We start from the raw sequence: 21,674 nt of genomic DNA, 5'->3' as shown, positions 1-21,674 counted from the left end.
AACTAATGGTGAGGATCCTGTGTTTCTCCACATGAGTTGAGTGCGGAAATACTGATTCCAGCTGGTCAAATTTCTCAGCAAGCCAATAAGGCAAATCGTCCTCATTCTGGGGGCGCTTGCCCATTACCGAATTAACCATGACGGGACTAATAACAACCACGGCCTGGCCAGATGGCTGTCCCGCAACAGCAGGTGCCCCCACCTGCACGTTGCGTGAAACGTATTGCACTATAGCCCGATACACAGTAATCAGGGCTGTATGGAGGACGCGCAACTCATCCACCGCCACATTCAAATAACGAGGATGAGGTGTAAATCCGGCCAGCACCGGCCAAGTGGCCCCTGGAAATGACAAAGGGCCCATTCTAACCGGTGTAACCACATGGGGAAGGGTGCCATTAAACCAAATGCGATGCTGCCAAGCTGAAATAGGAATTTCTTGCGTCCTTTATGGCGTATAGTTTGCTGGGAGCCGCGTGGGAGTATAGGTGTGAAACGTATTATCATCCACATTCACCGCCGGCATAGTCACCCAAGAGTAAAACAAACCGTAGGGGTATGATGCATCGGCACTCACCACAAAAATAACGGCCATCCCATCGTCCGGCACCCCAAACTGCGTCAAATGACGCCACAGAGGTGTTCGGCTATGCGCTGCAATATCGACCGCCATAAGGACACAGAGAAGAACAACAATGGATATTACAGTAGCACAAGGGTTCAGAATTATAAAAACCTTTTTAATTAACAAGCTTGAGGGAACCTATTATACAAACAGGTAGGTTAAAACCATCACTCCCGCTATCAGGAAACAAGAGTGAGGGTGTCGTGGACTAATATAAGCACTACTAAGGCATTTCAAATCAATAGACCAAACGTTAGGATCACCATGTTGCAGGGATTCTGCTCATGCAGAGAACTATGCGCAGGAAACCAGGACCTCAGTGAATTGCGGTGTTCCAAAAAACTCACCTCAGAACCTAGAACCCCAATCTGACTAACATCAGTGTCCCATTCGTTCTCCGTATCCTCTCGAAGCTACCAATGTATAGACAACCCAGAACAAGCGACTTAGAGTACTCTCAGGAATGGTGGGAATCAGAAATACCTGTTCGTTATTATTCTCATATCAGTCCACAACAAGAGTAATCAGAGACACGGTAAAGTTTAAAATGTTATTTAATAAGCTACGTGTCCTAAGATGCAGGACTTTGGCTAACATAAGCAGACACATGATTAAAATTAAAACCATCAGCATTGTTACATTACCATAGAAAATGAAGGTCTCTAGGTTTGAATGGGGAACCCCATACCGTAAAGATCAGCTTAGGTGAATCATATCACAGGATCAGCTTTGCTCTGCGCCTGGAAAAGTTCTTCTCCAGAATGTGTGTCTAATGCATGCAAACTTCAATATTAAAGGCTCTCGACTTTCAGATATTTGCAGCTGTGTGCGTGTTATAGCTAGAGCGTGGGCCGATCAACCTGAACTCAAAAACATACATTGTTTGGTGGCTCAGACTGTTTCTGCACACAATGTTCAGACCAAGGTCGCAGTGCACGTCTAGGGATGTGAACAACAGACAGTTCTCATGTGAAGAAAAGGCAAGCAAGCAGTTTTCAAATAATAACATGTATCTGCAGTGTCGTGTGCAAAAGCAGCAAAAGTGTCAAGATGGCGTTTCTAACATCTAAGGCGCTTATGCTAACATAGCAATGTATGTATCTAAAACGCTGCCTTCACTACAATATAAAATAATACATTTGAACAAAGAAGAACAAGTGAAAGAAAAAACAAGTCAAAGAAATCAAATAAATTTGAATAAAGGACAATTGCAAAGACAGAAAAGAGTAAAAAGTCCAAATTTGAAATACAAATCACCTGAATGGACTTACATAGCACTGCCTGACATCAAAGAGGTGGATAGCAGTCAAGAGAATGCAAACGAAAATTTTAAACAGGGGGTGAAAGTGAGCTGTACCCATCCTGAAGAGACTGAAGAAACCAAAATAAAGACAATCTGATTATATCAAAGGAAATTTTGAAGGACCAAACAGTGCGGTAAGGGCAGTTGGTTCAAAGGCCATATATTTTTGAGTGTGGAGAGATACATTTTTCTGTATATATCTTAGATTATAGTTTGCCATGGCAGAGAATGAAAATAGAAGATCTAGGTGTAGTTTTCTACACAGATGGTGTGGAATGTGTTTTTACTGTACAGGCTTACTGATGCTTATTTGGTTCCTTTTAGCAATAATTATTCCACTTAGATTAACTGCAGAAAGTACATCTGGAATGAACAATAAAACGAATAGTGAGAAGGCACGTGACGCAAAGAATACTGCAACACTGATAGATAATACTGAGACTCATAGAGACAGGTCAATTAATGATTTTTCTAAGAATGTTTTTACAAAGCTTTTATATGAATATGTAGAGACAATGGATGTTAGAGATTGTTATGTCTGCATGCAGTTACCTTCGTCTGTGACAGAGGGTGTAACATATCATCACCTTCCTTTGACGTATGGAATAACTTGCAGTGTGTTGGCTAGTTTATTTTATAAGACAGGCAAATTAGAATATTATTATACTGATATGGATGACGTTTTTGCTAAAGTTTCTGTAGTTTCTGAACTAAACAAAGTGAAGCCTGTTAAGGTTTTTGGAGAAGTTTCCTTAGAAACAAAATAATTAACATTAGAATACGCATTTAGACACAACCTTACTTGTAGATTAAGGAAAGAAGAAAAAGTATTTTTAGACATGGTAGAGGAATGAAGAGTTAAGGTTCAAAGAAACGTAACAAGAGAAAAGATAAAAACACCGCCTTGGGGTTTTGAGGAAGGAAGTAGCAATAGAGTTAGATTTGCCTCAACAAGGGAAATTGTGCATTCCTAGAGATAACACACTGGGGCCGATTCCGGTCGCAAATCGTAACGACGGACCCGGACCGGATACCGACCGACACGGACTAGCGCCGTATGACCCGTGCAGTACGATACAACACGTGTGAATTACAACCGACACGTACGGAATACAAGCCGTACGACCGAGCCGTAGGGAAAGTAGTGAACCGGCCGGAAAACCGACGCGATTTTCACCGACCAACACGAACCTGGAATGAACCCGACCGTCCCGTACCCGCGATGTCCGATCCACGCACTACGATGCAATGCGTGTAAACCCAGACCGACTCGCACGGAGACCAAGCCGCATGACCGACACGCACAGAAAACCGGACCCACAAGTAATAGAGATTTCCGCGACCGACGTGTATGAAACACAGAAGATAGGCAGCGTGAACGAGGCGGAGAAGCCCGCACGAGCCAACATCAGCGTCCGTTTCCGTCAGAAGAACGTCTCCTTCATGCCTACAAAACCCAAATGAAAAAAGAAAAAAAAGGGACCAAACAAGCAATGACAAAGCCAATAAATATAAAAAAAAATGGGACAAAGACACACCCACAACTCCAAATATATAACTACAGTCACTACCATGATTCCTTGCAAACAGGAGACACAGCCAGCAGCAAACACCATTACACAACAACCACAGACACACTCACAACTCACCCATCACACAACTCACACACCATCAGCACCTCATCCAAAAGCACACACACATACAGCCAGCAAAACCAACACCAACCCACCCTCACTTGCACCCTCACACACACATCCCTCACCACCACCACCCATCACCATGCCCCCAAAGAAGAATCCAAAGTTCACAGATAGTGAGTTAGAAGTGCTGGTAGACGAGATCATCAGAGTAGAGCCACATTTGTTTGGTACATTGGCCCAAAGGTCCCCATGTCACAGAAAACCAAGATGTGGGCGAGGATTGTGGACAAGGTGAACGCTCAAGCACCAGCAAGGCGCACAAAGGACGATATCCAGAACAGGTGGTATGACGCAGGAGGGTCAAGAAACTCATCGAAAAAAGATCACGCCCTGAGTCAGTGCACCAGCGGTGGCCCTCCTGCCAAACCAGTCTACTTCAGGACCTGGGAGGAGAAGGTGTGGGACATCCTACCACCAGAGAGCGTCCATGGTCTAACAGACATACCAGTGCCTGGTGAGTACGCAAACAACATAACCAAGATTGTGTGGCAAGGGGACAGTTAAACCATGCACCGCAAGCAAAGCTACAGTAACCAATAGATAATCATCCCAAGATGTGTATGCCAGTCAGACAAACACAATACCTGCAATCTCATAGTGACTTGGAACTGTGTCATGACATGCACCAACCTACAAACAAATAGAGCAAGGCAGTGGCACAAAGCTAAATAAACACTGCCAGACAGTTTGCCTACACAAACACACTACCTCACAGTGCAGCTGACTGACAGGAAGGAATAGTGGCGATGCAGGTGAAGTGAGTGTATCCAAAAGCATGATGGGGTTTGTAGTCACAGATAATGCTCCCCCTCCTTATCGGCCCATCAAGACCTCTCTGAAACATGCCCACATCACAGGGAGTGGAAAATGACTGACAAGATGGCTGACACTGGGTCCTGCTGTGGGGAGCACAAGGCCCCGGTAGGGCATGTGCGCAAATCAGAAGCAGGACACCACTGACTGACATCCCGAAAGACAACTTGCACGTCCTCCAATGGAAGCACGTTTCATGGTGAGATGTCTGGCCGGGTGGGAAGGAGGACTGACAGCTCTGACCATACTTACCAGCATGTAGAGACACACCCACCTCACCACAAACTCCACACAACTCACCGGGTAGAATGCATGACTCACACCTCAGTGAAATATCAGCAAAAGATACCCCGTACTGGGTGCTGCTGTGTGAAGCACAGGGGCTCTCTTTGGACTTGTAACCAAACAAACACCAGGATTTCACAGTCAGCCATCTTGCCATTGCTGTCACACCCCCTCACAGGAAAGCAGAGTCAAGAGGAAGGAAGTATGGGCATGCTGGGAAGGGGGGTGTAGCCAAGAGTATGATGGGAGTTGCAGTCACAGACAATCCACACCCACCCACATGGCCCAGCAAGCTCACACTGAACCATGCTCGCCTCACAGGAAGTGGGAAGGGACTGACAGGATGTCTGACACTGGGCTCTGTTGTGAGGTGCACAAGGCCCTGATGGGAAATGGGCAACAACAAACACCAGGACTTCACAGTCAGCCATCTTGCCATTGCTGTCACAGCCCCTCACAGGGAAGCAGAGTCAAGAGGGAGGAAGTATGGGCATGCTGGGAAGGGGGTGTAGCCAAGAGTATAATGGGAGTTGCAGTCACAGACAATCCACACCCACCCCAAGCAAACACTGAACCATTCTTGCCTCACAGGGAGTGGGAAGGGACTGACAAGATGTCTGACACTGGGCTCTGTTGTGGGGAGCACAAGGCCCTGCTGGGAAATGGGCAACAACATCAAACTCTGTCCGTGACAAGCTGGAAAAAAGCAGTGTACAGGCAGGCATCTGTTCGTACAGTAGAAAATGTCATGTTTGTGAACCATTGATGCCTGTAGAAACATAACTCACATTGTGTGTCTCTTCCAAACAAAGGTGGTGCTAGGGACCCAGCACCAAATGAAGAGGATTCCCAGTCCCAGACTCTGGTGGACACTGAGCTCTCTGATTTGACTCTGTCTCTGTCCCCTGGCCCCTCCGGTGTGAGTCATCATGCAGCACCAGCAGCATCAACATCTGCACCCCCTGTACCCACGCCTCCAGCATCTGGAAACCGACAGGGCACCCCCGCCAACACAGACCAAGGCCACTGAACACCCACAGCACAGGGACACAGGACCCCCCGGAAGCTACAGCAAACACCACCAGCAACACCACCCAAGGGGTCCCAGTGTCACCTGTGCGTCCCGCCGTTGGTCATGCCCGTATGGATAGGGGTGCTGGGAGGGGTGGGAGGCAGAGGGCGCGCCTTGCAGAGGGGTCTGGACTGCATGATGACCCCCAACTGGCACGCATCATAGATGCGTACCTGGATAGCACCGGAGGATTTGGCCAGGTAGTCGGGATCCTCAAGGACATGCAACAGGAGCAGGCTGCCCACCATGCCCGCATGGAGGCAAAGTGGGATGCCCTTACTGCGGTGCATCAGGACATACTCCAATGCCTCCACCAGATCAACACAAACCTGTCCACACTTCCCTGTGCGGCCACAACATCTGTTGCAACACCATCTGCCAGCGCCACAGGGAGGAAGGAGGATTCTGGCGGAGAGTCCCCTGCACCGCAGAGGTCTGCACCTGAGGATCCTCCCCCCCCAGGAAGAAGAGGGGTTGTCCGAAGAAGGGCATGTGAGAGGCAGATGTCCCAGCACATCCCCCAGGGCCTCTAAACCTGTTGTGGACAATGTTCTTTGTGCGCAACCCATTCACCTTGTTCAATCACACACAACTCGAACCACATGACATGGAGGGTTCATGTTGGGTCAATGTAGCAGATGACTGTGGACTTTACTCTGGACATTTCATCTACCAGCACTTCCAACTCTAATGTGAACTTGGATTACAAAACCAATGTACAGCACCCACCATCCTGTGAACTTTCCTCACACATGTTCGAAAATAAACTCACCAGTACACCATACTTGTCTCTGTTGTTATTCCAACTTGCCATCTGTCATGGAGATGTCGATCTGCTCAGTGCTTAATTTTATAAATATTAAGTGCAGGTGCTGAAATGTTTGTCGGAGGCCACACCTACTTTTTGCCGGCTCCACACACTTCCTCTGCTGGCTCCACCCACTTACTATATTAGCTCCACCCACATCTTCAACTGGCACTGCTAAAAGTCAGAAACGACTTAGTCCTAAGTGTATTAACATCATGCATTTTCATTGAGCACCACCAGAATTACTAAAGAAACAACAATGCTCTTCCTATGGAAATTCTGACCTACCTACCTATATATCTACAGTTCTACACAGTATTGACAAATATACATACATATAAACAGTGCATTGTAATAATGTGAACGGAGATATGGGCCTTGTTTAGCAGGGCATCTCAATATTATGGAGAAAAATCATGTGCCTCCTTAGCGGAGCTCGTTGAAATTGTGGAGGGAGCTGCACCCACAATTCAGCTGGGCACCTAATAAGTCCCAAACCTGAGACATCTTAGTGACACAGACATGCTCTCTTTAGCACTACCATGACAGTACTGTAACATGGTGCACAGCACAGAGTGGAGAATCTCTTGCCGCTCCATCAATGGCAGTGCGTTGTGAATGACGATGCCATACCCAATGTATACACAGTAATATCAGCCTGCCCTTGCGTAGAATCATGGGTGCCATGCGCTGTGTACAGCGTATGCTACTGCCGTAGTGCTCTAGATAACATGGGATGGGAGTCTTGCAGTCCTTTCAGGATGGACCTGAACAACCTATGACCCTCATCTCTTGCACCAATCTTCGCACTTCGCAGGCTATATAGACCCCGAGCTAGCATCAGTAGCATCAGCAGTCTCTGCGTATTGCAAGCTGGGGTTCCAGCACGTTTTCAGTAAAAAAAAACAAAACCTGTGTACAATGTGCCTGTGTGTGGCCGGCAGCGGTGGCCGCCGCTCAGTGCATCTCATCATTCATGCTACTACTACCACACGGTGACGTGACCTGCTGCGACCGTCACTCCACCACCACACTGCACATTATGCCTTTGCAAAAGGTAAACAACACACAATGTTCTCTCTTTAGTTACAAGTTTGAAGTTACTTCTTGTGACCTGTTTCGTCGTGCTTCAGCGGCCATGCCGTTCAATGGTTCAAGATTAGAACAGTTGGTTCTAAGTGAAAGTCTGAGTACTGGCATGCAACAGCTGACAGCACCAGGTGAGACAGGGCCTGGCAGGCCTAATCAGTTAATAAAGCTGCGCAGCAGCCTAAGGCAGTGCAGCGCACTGCAGCAGTCAGTGTGTGTCCCAGGCCTGCAGTTGTGAGCATGTTGAGTGTGAGAAAGTTTCGCTGTTGTAGGGCAGTGGTGTGCTGGGTGAAGAGCACTCCAAAGTTGTGATAATATTGGATGCCCAAAAATGCTTTTGCTGTAAAAGCTCTGCTGGTGAGAGAGTATTGGGTGTGAGAACGAAGTAACATGTACTGCTCTAACACCCAGATTGTCTTCACCACCACTGCGAGAGCATGCTGGCTGTGAGAGTGCAGGTTTGATTGAATACTAGTGAGTGTGCTGGGAGGTTCGACAGCTTGCCCCGTTCCCCCAACACTCATTCACACAATTACAACCAGCCTGCTTAGGCAGGGGGATGAAATTCAGTATTCACTGCGAAGAGTGCCTAATTTTTCCATCCAAAATTTGGGTATGTCCAAAAATTGATGTGCGCAGAGGACACTAGGGTCCGAGGGGAACTTTAGCATCGCCAGTGGCTGTGCCTGCTACTACAATCACCTGGGAGCAGGGGTTGGAAAGCATTCTATGTCAGGCAGAAAGCAAACAAAAGTCCTGAAAGGTTGCAGAAAGAGGGTGTATGAAACAGGAGGGAGAGAGAGGGGCTGAGAAGATGGGGAGGAGCAAGAGAGTGGACAACGGAGAAAGAAATAATTGTGACAAAAGAAGAGAGAATTACATAATATATATATATAAATATATCGTCCTCCTAGTTTGGCGTGCTGCCTCTGAGCAGGGGACCCTGAATAAGTCATGCATCCTATCGAAATATTTGTCCCAAGTTAGGGATCTATATCGAGACAGACTCCTCTACAATGTGAACTGAATGTGTCTAGTTTTCAGAAATGTGCAATAAAATCAAAAAGCTCCGGTTTCTTGTTGCCAGTTATTTAGAAACCACGCCACTCCAGCCCTGTTTAATTTAATCACGGCCGCTGAAGCACGATGACTCGGTGGTGGGGTGCGGGTGTATGCTAGGGTGTGGCAATCATCATGCAGCAAATGCGCGTGCAATCTCAAAAAATATGCCCACGCTGCTGCGCACAGCCCCATCCCCCTACAGATTCATAGAACCAAATCTAGCCCGGGCCGGCAACAACACCGAAGGGCCGCGGCTGCCACACCTTTAACATTAATGCATCCATGACTTTCGATGACCAGACCACCCAGACCGTCCGCCGCGCCACCACGCCACTCCCAAAAAAAAGCGTTGGTTTAGCCAGACATGCCAACCCTCCCAATTCAGGCAGGAGACTACCGATTTCAAGGCTAGTCTCCCGCCTCCCGATTCCTACAAGCAATAACCCGATTCCTCGAGGTTTCAGCAGACAGGGCTTGGTATTGTGTAACGTGCTAATTCTTCCAGCAATAGTCAGAGTGGCGATGCAGGGGCTCTAGAAGGGGTGAAAAACCAACAAAGCCTCGTTAACAAGCGAATGGTCTTTTAAAGACCTGCGAAGTACTGGGGTGCGGCTGTGTGTGTGCCCGGGAAGCTATTTCAGCCCGGGCTGCTGCCACACACGGGGGTGGGGGGGGTGTATGCACTGCCAGCAACCTGCCAGGCCAGTTTACAACACTTGCATCACCCTCTCTCTGCCTGCCATTGCGCTCCATGCTTCTGAAAGGTAAGAAAAAACAAACGTGCATTTGCATTTCAAATGTCCGATCCTGCAGCAGCACACTTCCAAAGCCCATACATGACAGTAACCTGATTCAAGGCCCCATTCTCCCGTTTTTTTAAATAAAATCTCCCACTTTGCGTTTCTGAAATGTTGGCATGTATGGTTTAGCATGGTGATGATGTCCTGGCATATTATTGGCATCGTCGATCACAACTACTACTTAGTTATACTGTAAGTGTCCGTACTTAATTAATTTATTTTTCAACTGGACTGCCACTGACTGGTTCAGTTAGGCGGGTCCCTGGAGGTGCTGCTGCCTGTCAGGAACTAACGGATGACTCACGGTGGAGTGGGGTGCGTGCATGCGGGTATACTGGGGCCTTACAATTTGAAAAAAATCTGAGCACGCTGCCTGCTGCCCCTGTGGCCTCCCCCTGCAGAACCAAAATCCTGATTCAGAATCCAGCACAAATAAATGAATTAGTGTGTGTCCCACGGCGCCAGCCCACCTTCGCCTACAACACATAACTAAGGGTCGCAGCCGCCATCAATACACTAATCCAGTGATTTCATTTCATAAATCATTTATTGGCATCGTCGAACATGACGACTGGCTACTTCTTAAAGTTATACTGTCCATGCTTCATTAATTTACCCGTACTTGGTGGCTTGGCCGCCGGACACAAACTGAAACTGCACTGACTGGTTCGTGGATCCGTTAGGCGGGCCTCTGGAGGTGCTGCTGCCTGCTAGTAACTGTCTGTTGAACGGATGACTGACTCGCCGTGGAGTGGGGTGCGCGCATGCGGGTATGCTGGGGCGTGGCAATAAGAAAAAAATCTGCCCAACAACCAAAATCCAGATTCCAGTGCCCAATAATGAATTAGTGAGTCCCACGGTGCCGGCCCGCCCACCACCTGCATCACCGAACTAAAGGCTCGGGCCGCGGCGCCATCAATGAACATTTAAGTGTGATTTAGCTCAGCCGGAAGACCATTACTAGTCCGGGACACAGACACTCACTCGGGAGAAATGGAGTGTGACCACCACGTGCAGCAAATAGGTGTCTAGAATGTAGACCCAGCCCTGATCAGAAAGTGCCGGTGCTAAGCACCGGCAAGCACCGGCACAAATTAAGCCCTGGATCTGCTACACAACACAGTGCATGCCAAATACTGCAACAATGTGACCAACGTTAGGTGAGTCATGGTGATGTGACACATGTGAGGGAACACACCACTATGGCAACACAACACATACTCACCATGGCCATTTTACTCATCCCACACAATGATGTTGACCTGAAACACATAGGTATGCACAAACACAACACCTATCCACAGTCAGTAGTAACAAGTCCACAGGTGATGTAAGCAAATGTCACTCAGATGTGGGAAGACAGACAACGCACCTAACAAAGCGTAGCGCAGGTTCATTACACATCAGCAACATGTTTATTCAAAAATAGTTGCAAGGCAATTGTATGTTACGGTGGACACACGGTCACAGAGTGTCTGAGAATTGGAGTCCAGGGGTGTGTGGCACATCACTTGATGTCAATTGACTACTCCCACACTGGTGTCGGATTCTGGGTGTTGGAGGTCAGTGTTGAACAAACAACAGGCACATTACCCTGTGAAGGACAGACACAAGACACAGTCAAAAGCACAGCAGAACACGAGAGAAATGCAATCCACATGCACAAAACATGTCACAAGAAACCTACACAAAAACAAGTTAGCAGTACTACTCTATTGTGGAGTACACACCACCTGAATGGACAAATCACTGCACGCATCCAGTCAAGTGGCAGACAGACACACTCATACAGCAACAGAGCAGCCATAACACATTCCAGGCTAACTCCATACATTGACATAACAACCCTGGAAATTCACATTCAGGTGAAGAAGTTGTTGATGAGCTATGAGCGGACGTCACCCTCATCCTCATCATCACTGGCATCTTGGCCCTGGCTGGGATCCTCCACAGGTGCCGGAGGTTGGTCATCGTCATCCTGGATGAGAGGCACCTTCTTCCGCACTGCCATGTTGTGTAGCATGCAGCATACAAGGATTATTTCGCACACCTTTGCAGGTTCATATGAGAGGGCCCCTCCGGTCTTGTACAGGCAGGGAAAGCGGCATTTCAGGATGCCAAATGTCCGCTCAATAACCCTCCTGCTCCGACCATGTGCCTCATTGTAGCACATCTCGGCTGGTGTCACAGGGTTCCTGAGGGGTGTCAGCAACCACGGCATGTTGGGGTATCCGGAGTCACCTACACACACAAAAATGAACAAGTAGCTGAGTTTTGTAGGAGTGCGGAATACAACATTGACAAACACACACAATGATAAAGAGGCAGTACACACCGACAAGCCAGGCATGCTGAGCTGCCATCTGTGACATCAGCGTTGCAATGCGACTACTCCTCATTATGTAGGCATTGTGCGCAGAACCAGGGAACCCTGCACACACATGTGTGATACACATGTCTGCAAGACATACCACCAGAGCATTGATTGAGTGGAAATGTTTCCTGTTACGGTATGCCTGCTCATGTGCCTGTGGTGGTAACAGGGCCACATGTGTCCCATCAATAGATCCGATGACGTTCGGCATACTCCCCAGTGTATAAAAGGCATCCTTTATTTCAGGGAGTTCAGTTGGGCTAGAGAACTTGATGTACAGGTCAAGGAAATGCAACATCCCCTCCAAGACATCGCGTAGCACACGACTAAACATAGCTTGCGACATTCCACCTGCTGTGGGTACCAGTAGCAAAGAAGTGCAGGGCAGCCATCACCTTCACCTCTGGGGTCAGTGCTGTAGGGTATGTCCGGCCAGGTAGCAGATGTGGCGCCAACTGCTCCGCCAACTCCTCAATCAGTAGCCTGGTGAAGCGGTACTGTCGGATGCAGTCGCGTTCCTGCATGGTTTCAAGGTCTGGGAATGGTCGATGGACAACTGGTGCCCGGCAGAACAGAGATGAACAAAGGAATATTGTTGGTTCATCTGCTGGAGCGGGTAGTACAAAATTTTGTATACCCCCCCCATTCTGCATGTTTATAGTAATCTGAATAATCAACTAATAGTAATCTTATTAACTTGTTTGCAGTGGAAGACTTACCAACTATATTAACAAATGAATTACACGTGGGAATTGCACTTTGCATGGCTAAACTAATTGTATATTAACATATGTACGCATACTAATAGTAGAAAATTAGATTATTGCATGATATATGTTGCTTTTGTGATGTAATTGTAAGTTGCGCATCATTAAGTGAGTATAAACGCTTTGGATGTTGCTATTCTGCTAGATAAATACTTACACATAAGGTAATTAGTGAGGGTTTAACATTTTATTAGCCATTTCCATGTTTTAATTACGTTTTTGTGTTTGTTTTGCTTAAGTTGACCATTTCGGCATAATCCAAGATGGCTGAACGAGACGCTTAACGTGACTGCTCCTGACAACACGAGGTTATGGGTGAAGTGCGCATGCGCCACCGCCAGCAACAATGGCCTAGTCCTGACCCCAAGAGAAGATGTTCTTATCAAGGACACTCTGGGAGCTTCGCCAACGACAATACAAAGAAATGTCTTAAAACCGGAACCAGCAAGTGCGATGACTTCATTTTGCGGACTATGTGAGAACTTTACCGGACGACCCCAAGTCCACCAATGGGGACAGTCTAAAACCCCAATCTTGATACATTTTTACATTAATTTCATTATAAAAGTAGGTAGGAAAGTGAACTAAAAAACTCTTCCTTTTTTGACGAACTCGATTTCCTGACGTTATGCTGACGGAGAGGACGGTGACACTGCTGGACAGCTGTTATCCTGAATCTTTGAGAGACTGAATTGCGGCCTGACTTTGATGAATTTAAAGGTTTTTCCCCAACTTGACTGACTTAGAGGACGACTCTTAGCCAGATTAAGTAAATATAATGTTCTATGGTGTGGATGATGATTCTACCAATTTACAATTTTCTTAGATAAACAATATTTGATTAATTGACAAATGTGTTGTGTCGATTATTTGAAGAAGAAAAACTAGGATAAAGAGTAGAGTATAGATAAATGAATGGTTTCGCTAAACTACAAAACAACTAAATGATTCATCTCCTAATGAAGGGAATATCACAAGGTTGGAGTCAACGCATTTAGGGTTAGGTAAAGATATTACTTTCATGTCAGCGTTTGGAAGCCTATTCCTCTAGGGAAGCAGATCAATGAAGTATGAGTGTTGGTGTTATGGGCCCCACCAATGAATGTATTTAAGTGAATTTGCTATTGAGGTATTTGGTCTGCGACAAAGGGGGGAATTTGATGTTCCACGCTGCATCAGTTTCTCTGGTAGCAGAGTTATGGTGTTTATTGTTTTGGTTTGGTGATTATTGCTTGTAAATTGCTTATTGATTATTGGTCATTGATATTGGTTTATGTACTAACACACTATGTGAGTCGCGTTGAGTTCTATGTTGTTTGCACGGCTTCTGGGATGTAGGAAGTCGGAAGTTTGTAACGGTTCCGTAGTAGAGTAGAGGTAAGCACTGCTCTCGGGAAAGACGGAATTGTTGTTGCCCTGTAGGTACACAGGGAGAAACGTGTAACGATTGAAGTTGCACGACGCATTGTCTGGGTTCGATTCGGTGACATTGCCATGTGTTGCCATTAGAGACATTTTTTCTGTGTGAGAGAAGTGTGCATGATAGCGAAGGTCACCTGTGAAATTTTGGTCTTAGGTACCAGGAGTCCAAATGGCATTCCGATAACGCTTATCACTGGAAAGGTAACAGGTGTTCTCTGAGCTTGCTAGAAGGACAAAGTAGAGGGAAGCGCTGCTTTGTTAACGTATGTTATAATTCTGTAGTAGGACAGACTGTTCGCTATTCTCGGGAAAGACAGGATTCTGTGTGAATGTACTGCATTTTTCTAGTGTGAAAGTGCGTGAATGAAAAGGCATTCGGGTTAATTGTGAAACTAGTTTTATTTCTCAGGAGCATTGGGTCTCCAACTATGTGTCTTAATTCTGGAGAAACGGTTAGCTAATGCTTGTTAGAAGGGTAAAAGGTAGAGGGATGTGCTACTTTATCAACGGAAGTAACGATTCCGTAGTAGGGCAGAGGTAAGCGCTGTTCTCGGGAAAGACGGAATTCTCGTGAGAAAGGTCTATTGCTATTCTTTGGTTAGCAAAGCGGACAATGGTGGTGTTTTTATGTTGTTACTAACAGAATTGTAAATTTCGAAACAAAACTTACCGATTGGATTTTGTGAAGGAGGGGTAGACAGGAGCAGAAGCTGTGGCTGCGGCAGCTGACGTCAGAACGACCGCGCTGGGATTGGACAGACAGTCAGAAATGTAAAACGCTCCGGATTGGTGCGTTAGTGTGTGCCGCGCTAGGAGTGGAGAAGTACAGAGTGACGTAGACGCTCCGGATTGGTGCGATAGTGTGAGTAGCGCTGAGATTGGAGAATTGCAAAAGTGACATAGACGCTCCGTATTGGTGCGTTAGTGGGAGTCGCGCTGCGATTGGACAGAATAGCGGTACAGTTGTAAGGAGAAACTAGTGATGCACGAAAGAAAGAAAAATGTATTACAATCCACCAGAAAAGGAGAAAAAGTCTTGGGGCCCGGTTCACAGAACTACCATTGTGGTATTCACAGGAGGCACTTACTCATTTTGGTATTGACAGAAGGCACTTACTCATTTTGGTATTCACAGAAGTTAAGAGTCCTAACTTTAGGACTCCTAAATGCCTTCTGTGAATACCGAAAGTCTTAAAGTTAGGATTTTTCTCAGTTTAGGAGTAGTAAAGTTAGGACTCCTAACTTTAGGACTCCTAAATGCCTTCCGTGAACACCGAAAGTCTGAAAGTTAGGATTTTTCTCAGTTTAGGAGTCCTAACTTTACTACTCCTAAACTGTGAAACATCCTAACTTTAAAGAATTTCGGTATTCACAGAAGGCATTTAGGAGTCCGAAAGTTAGGACTCCTAACTTCTGTGAATACCGAAATGACTAAGTGCCTTCTGTGAATACCAAAATGAGTAGGATTTTGTCTTAAGTTAGTTCTGTGAATCGGGCCCTTGGTTTGGTAGAATTAAAAAGTGGTTTAAGAAGGACAAACCGATTGTAACTAGGGAAGGACAGTTACTTCCTCCACCAAAAACCCCTGCATCCTTTATGGTTGCGAAATATGGATATCACACCTGTATTTGGTTAGATAATTGGGTCAAGTATACCGAAAAGGACGGAGTGTTGGCTTTTCCAGAACATGGTTCATTTAATTTGGCAGTTTTGAGAAATTTGAGAGAGAAAATGATGAATTTAGAACCAAGACCTAGACCGACACAATTTGAGGCATTGACGGAGTGGGAAGACGAGATGCATGACCGAGAATGACAGAGAAATGGTAGAGGATATAGGTACATGTTTGGCAGGTCATACGGACATGAGACGCATGATGAGCGAATGAGAAGTTGGCGGAATGCGAGTATGACTGAGGGTTTGTTTCCCGTAAGAACTGCAGGAGAGAATGAAGGCAGAAAGTGTGTAGAAAAGAGGCATAATGTGGAATCGAGAGGATATGGAGTGAATGAATCGGAGGATGATGTTCTTGATGACATGTTCTATAAAAATCCACCCCCATATCGACCAGAACCAGAAATAGTAACCCCAAGTGCCCCAGTGAAAGAAACAGTACGAATCATAAAATCGGAACCAGAGTTACAAGATTTGGGAAGAAGCAATTCCATTAGAGAGGTAGAGAAGAAGTCCGGAGGTAAAATAAACGATGAAAATTCAGCAGAACGAGCGAAAACGACCTTAGAATTAACAGAGAAAATAAGAGAATTGACTAAAAATCTGGAAGCAGTAACAGTACCAGTAACGATGGGTCCAGTAATGCCTATTTTTGATAAACAAAAAGATAGCGAACATTGTTTGACGGTCCCTTATAGAAGTATTAAACAGGTTGAACAACCAAGAATGAGTCAAAATGATAATCCATGGAGACAGACTATGAGTACGATTGTACCGAATTTTTCAAATAACCCGTTTGTAGGCCAAAACTGTGCAGAAAGGCGTATGACAATAATGGAGTCAATATCAGAAACACAAAAAGATTTTGGACAAGGAAATGTAGAAAAGCCAGTAGGACCATCTACAGAGGAATTGAGTGAATGGTTGAGAAGCTTGCAGAAGAAAGACAAAGAATCTCAGTCAATAGATGTGGCTAAGCTACGAATGGTACTGGAAGAATTAATAGTAGGAACTATCCCTACGGAAAAATTAAAAACTTACAAAGATGAGGAGTTGTTATTTCTGTGTATAAGCGTAACATGGAGAGCAAAAAGTCTCCATGAAAGATTAGAAGAAGTGGCAAATGAAATGGGCATTGATATTAAAAAGGTAAAAGCACCACAGAAACCCTATTGAGTAGATTTCACTGAAAAAGACATTGAAAACATGAATACCACAGAACGAATAGGTCAAATTAAAGAGATAATTATTTTGTTGAGAAAATGGGGAGATGTGGACAAATGGAAAAGTAGATGGTATCGAAAACGAGATGAAGTATCAGACAAAACTTTTTCAGCTTTCCCTGTCAGAGAGAAAGAGAAGGTTGTGACAGAATGCCCTATGAGAGAGATTCCAGGAGGAGGATCTGTACATGTCCCATGGACTAGACAGGATATTTTGTCATTTACAAATGACTTCCCTCGACTGCGTGAAAAACCCGTCGAGTGGTACAGACAGGTGGACAGATTTGTAAAATTATCCAAAGTATTGTGGATTGATCTAAATAGCTTATTTGACATAATAGTACCAGCAGATCTATGGAAAGAATGCAAAATCATGATAGATTGGCTGACACAGGAATATCCAAGGGATCCAAAAACAGGAGCTCCAGACCCCGAGGTAATGAAGAAATACGAACAGGTTATGGCATTTTTGAAAAACAAAGTACCTCCTAAAGAGACAGACTGGGTAAAAATTTACAGAACACATCAGGAAAGCAAAGAGTCAGTACATACCTATTATGAGAGGTTCATTTTAGCCTTTAAACAATTCAGTGGAGATGAAAATCTAAGTGAAAAGGATTTGAGTCATTTTGTATACAGATTTGTATATGGTCTTCGTCCAGAAATTAGTGAAATGATAAAGCAGCATACCGTAGACTGGCAAAATAAGAATATAAATGAAGTACTGAGACATGCTAAATATTTCAGTGATGAAATTGAAGCAAAACAGCGAAAATTGAAAGAAAAGGCTATGTGGGCACAAGTAAAGGTAGCAGAGAGACAGGAAGCTCATATAGCAGAACAAGCAGGGCCAAGACAAAAATGTAATCCTGAGAAAGGTAAAGGGAATATCGAGGCAGCTAAAAAGAAATGTCCGTGTCATAATTGCGGTAGCATAGGGCATTGGAAATCCGAGTGTAAATCTCCTCCAAGTACTAACGATGAAAATGCATCATTGAATCCACAGGTGCAGAATGAGGTGAGTGGTCAACAGCAACGACAACAGCAGGTTGTAACACAACAGAATCAGGTGCCAAAACCACCTTTTGCACAGAACAAAAATTGCCAGAAGTATATTAAAGAGAACGGATTCTACAACGAAGAACAGGTAAATAAGCCACCACGCGCTAGTGCTGCTTCGCAGTATTGGCTGCAACGTGATGAAAGCGATTCAGAAGAGGGTTATTGACGGTGCCGAAGGGAGGAAGAAGAGTGCGTGCTTGGCGCAACTCTAGAAGTAGACCAGACAGGCCCATTTGTAGATGGAAAAGTTAATAATGAAAATATTACTTTCCTAGTTGATACTGGTGCTACTCGATCAACTGTTAGATCAGCTGATGTCAAGAATCTTCCTCTCTCGGATGAAACGATCCAAGTAGTTGGTGTATCCAACAGACAGATTAAAATTTACCTTACAGAACCAGTGAAAGTTAGTATAGGGGAATTCTCTGAAATGCACCGGTTTGTCGTGTGCGACACCAGTCCTGTGAACTTGTTAGATAGAGATTTATTGTGCAAGATGAACTGCACTATATTTTCTACTCTAGATGGAATAGCCTTCGAAACACCAGATAATGATGTGCTGTATAAAATGACAATGGCAAACAGGGAGAAGGAGGTTACTGGAACCTATGCTGTATTTAACCCAGATGAATTACCGAAAGAATTAAAACAATCTGTAAAAAGCAGAAGTTTGGGATTTCACAGGAGAAGACGTAGGATTGATGAGAAATGTAGACCCAGTAAAAATAACTGTAAAAGAAGGAGTAAGTTACCCAAATGTTCCGCAATATAAATTGACACCTGAAATAATCGAAGGAGTTACTCCTGTGATTGAGAAAATGATAAAAACAAGGAATTTTGAGGGAAATAATGAGTAGCCCATGTAATTCACCAATAATGGGACTGAAGAAGCCTAGTGGGAAGTTCAGGATAGTGCAAGATCTGAGAAAGATAAACAAAATTGTTGTAACATGTTGTCCCATTGTACCGAATCCATCTGTGATTTTATATCAGATTCCCCATGACGCAGAATGGTATACAGTGATTGATCTGTGCCATGCTTTCTTTTCCATCCCTTTGCATCATGACAGTCAGTAGATTTTTGCATTTCGTTTCGGTGAGCATATTTTGGCGTGGTGCCGAATTCCACAGGGGTATACAGAAAGCCCCTCAATATTTAATCAGCTATTGAAGAAGTCTTTGGAAAGTCTAGAAATGCCTGAAAATTCGGTATTGGTTCAATAAATCGATGACCTGCTTGTGGCATCGAAAACTCGTGAAGCTTGTGAGGTAGACGCAGTAGCCTTGCTGAATCATTTGGCAAATGGAGGACTAAAAGTTTCACCATCGAAATTACAATTTTGTATGAAGGAAGTACAATATCTAGGACATAACATTGAAAAAGGACTGAGAAGAATAACCATAGACAGAATCAGGATCATAAAGAGAATGAGTCCACCAATGACCCAAAGAGAAGTGAGAATGTTTCTGGGAATGGTTGGATATTTTCGTCAGTGGATTAGCAATTTCTCATTAATTGTAAAACCTTTGGTACGATTGACAAGAAGTGATGTGAGAGATCCAATTGATTTGAACAAAGAGGAATTGACAGCATTCAAAAGATTGAGAGAAGGATTGTGTGAAGCACCAGCATTAGGAATGCCTGATTATGAGAAGGAGTTTGAGTTGTATTGCAGTGAGAGAAATGGATGTGCACTCTCTGTTCTAGTACAGAAGCATGGAAAACTGAGGAAACCAATTGCATATTTTTCATCCATGTTGGACCCAGTAGCTGTAGCCCTTCCTGGGTGTTTGAAAGCAGTAGCTGCTACATGTCGAAGTTTGGAACAGAGTGAGGGAATTGTGATGGGATATCCTGTGAAAGTGTTTGTACCTCATGATGTGGTGATCCTTTTAACAAGGAGTCGTACTCAGTATATGACACACAGTCGGCTGATAAGTATGAAAAGGTCATATTGGGTGCAACAAATGTGAGTCTTGTGAGATGTGTGAATGTGAATCCTTCAACACTGTTGCCAGATGCAGAGAATGTGGAAGTAAGAGATGAAGCAGATCATGACTTTTTGGATGTACTTGATTTCTGTACAAAACCACGACCTGACATAAAAGATGAACCCTTACCAGAAAGTGATTTTGTCATGTTCGTTGACGGATCTTGTTTGAGGACAGATGATGGAGTGCTGAGTGCAGCATATGCGGTATGTACAGTTGCAGCAGTGATGGAAGCATCCTATTTGAAAGAAGTAAGATCAGCCCAAGTAGCTGAAATTGTGGCCTTGACAAGAGCATGCAAGATTGGGAAAAGTGTAAGAGTGACTGTGATAACTGATAGCCAGTATGGCTATGGGGTAGTCCATGACTTCGGCCAAATATGGCTGCATAGAGGTTTCCTAACCTCGAGTGGAACTCCCATTAAGAATGCTGAAGTGGTTGGAAAGTTGCTTGAGGCGATACAGCTGCCTAGGCAATTGGCTGTGGTAAAATGTGCTGCCCATAGTCGCAGTGGTGATTATATTGCCACTGGTAACAAATTTGCATATGACATGGCGCAATGCTGTGCACGAAATCAGAATTCGATCAATCGGGCAAAGGAAAAGGAGTTGATTTCTTGTTTCCCAATGTTTACTAACACTGTGGGAACATGGGAAGAAGTAAGGCAGTTGCAGGAAGAAGCAGGAGCGGAAGAAATAAAACAGTGGATAAAAGCAGGATGTGCACCAAGAGAGAAGGATCATGTGTGGATCTATCGAGATGGAAGACCAGTTATGCCTGATAGCATGATGTCTGCCATGGCACGGATGTATCATGGACAGGGACACATAGGGAGAGACGCTATGATTAGGTCCTTTAAACAGACTTGGTGTAATGCAAAATTCAGACTTGTAGCAGAAAGTCTTTGTCAGAGATGTCTAATTTGTCAGCAATACAATCCAGGAAGAAAAACAGTAGTGAGTCTAGGAACAATAGGTCAAGAAGGAGGGCCTTTTACCAGAATGCAAGTGGATTTCATTGAAATGCCTCCCTGTAACAGGTTGAGATATGTTTTGCTTATGGTATGTTTATTTTCCAGGTGGGTAGAGGCGTTCCCAACAAGAAGAAATGATGAGATGACAGTGGCAAAATTACTTTTGAAGGACTTTATTCCTAGATTTGGGTTCCCAGTGACAATTGAATCAGACCAAGGAGGTCATTTTCATAATAAAATCATAAAACTGATATGTGAAGCATTGAATGTACGACAAAAACTACATTGTGCCTACCGACCAGAGGCTTATGGTGTAGTAGAACAAATGAATGGTACTATCAAAAACAGAATAGGGAAAATGTGTTTAGCCACAGGTATGAAATGGCCTGATGTCTTGCCTCTAGTACTCATGACTATGAGATCAATTCCAGACAGAACTACAGGGTTGAGTCCACATGAAATCATCATGAGACGAGCCATGCGTCATGTTTTTATACCAGTCAACAAGCTGATGAGTATAACTGATGACATGGTGTTGGAATACTGTAAAAGCCTGGCTGACGCAGTTCATTCTGTGTTTCATCAGATTGGAGCGGATGCAACCACCCTTGAAAAGAAGCCAGCCCATGA

The sequence above is a fragment of the Triturus cristatus genome, chromosome 11, assembly GCF_964204655.1.
Source record: "Triturus cristatus chromosome 11, aTriCri1.1, whole genome shotgun sequence".
Classification (NCBI taxonomy): domain Eukaryota; kingdom Metazoa; phylum Chordata; class Amphibia; order Caudata; family Salamandridae; genus Triturus; species Triturus cristatus.
This window is presented reverse-complemented; position numbering follows the sequence as displayed.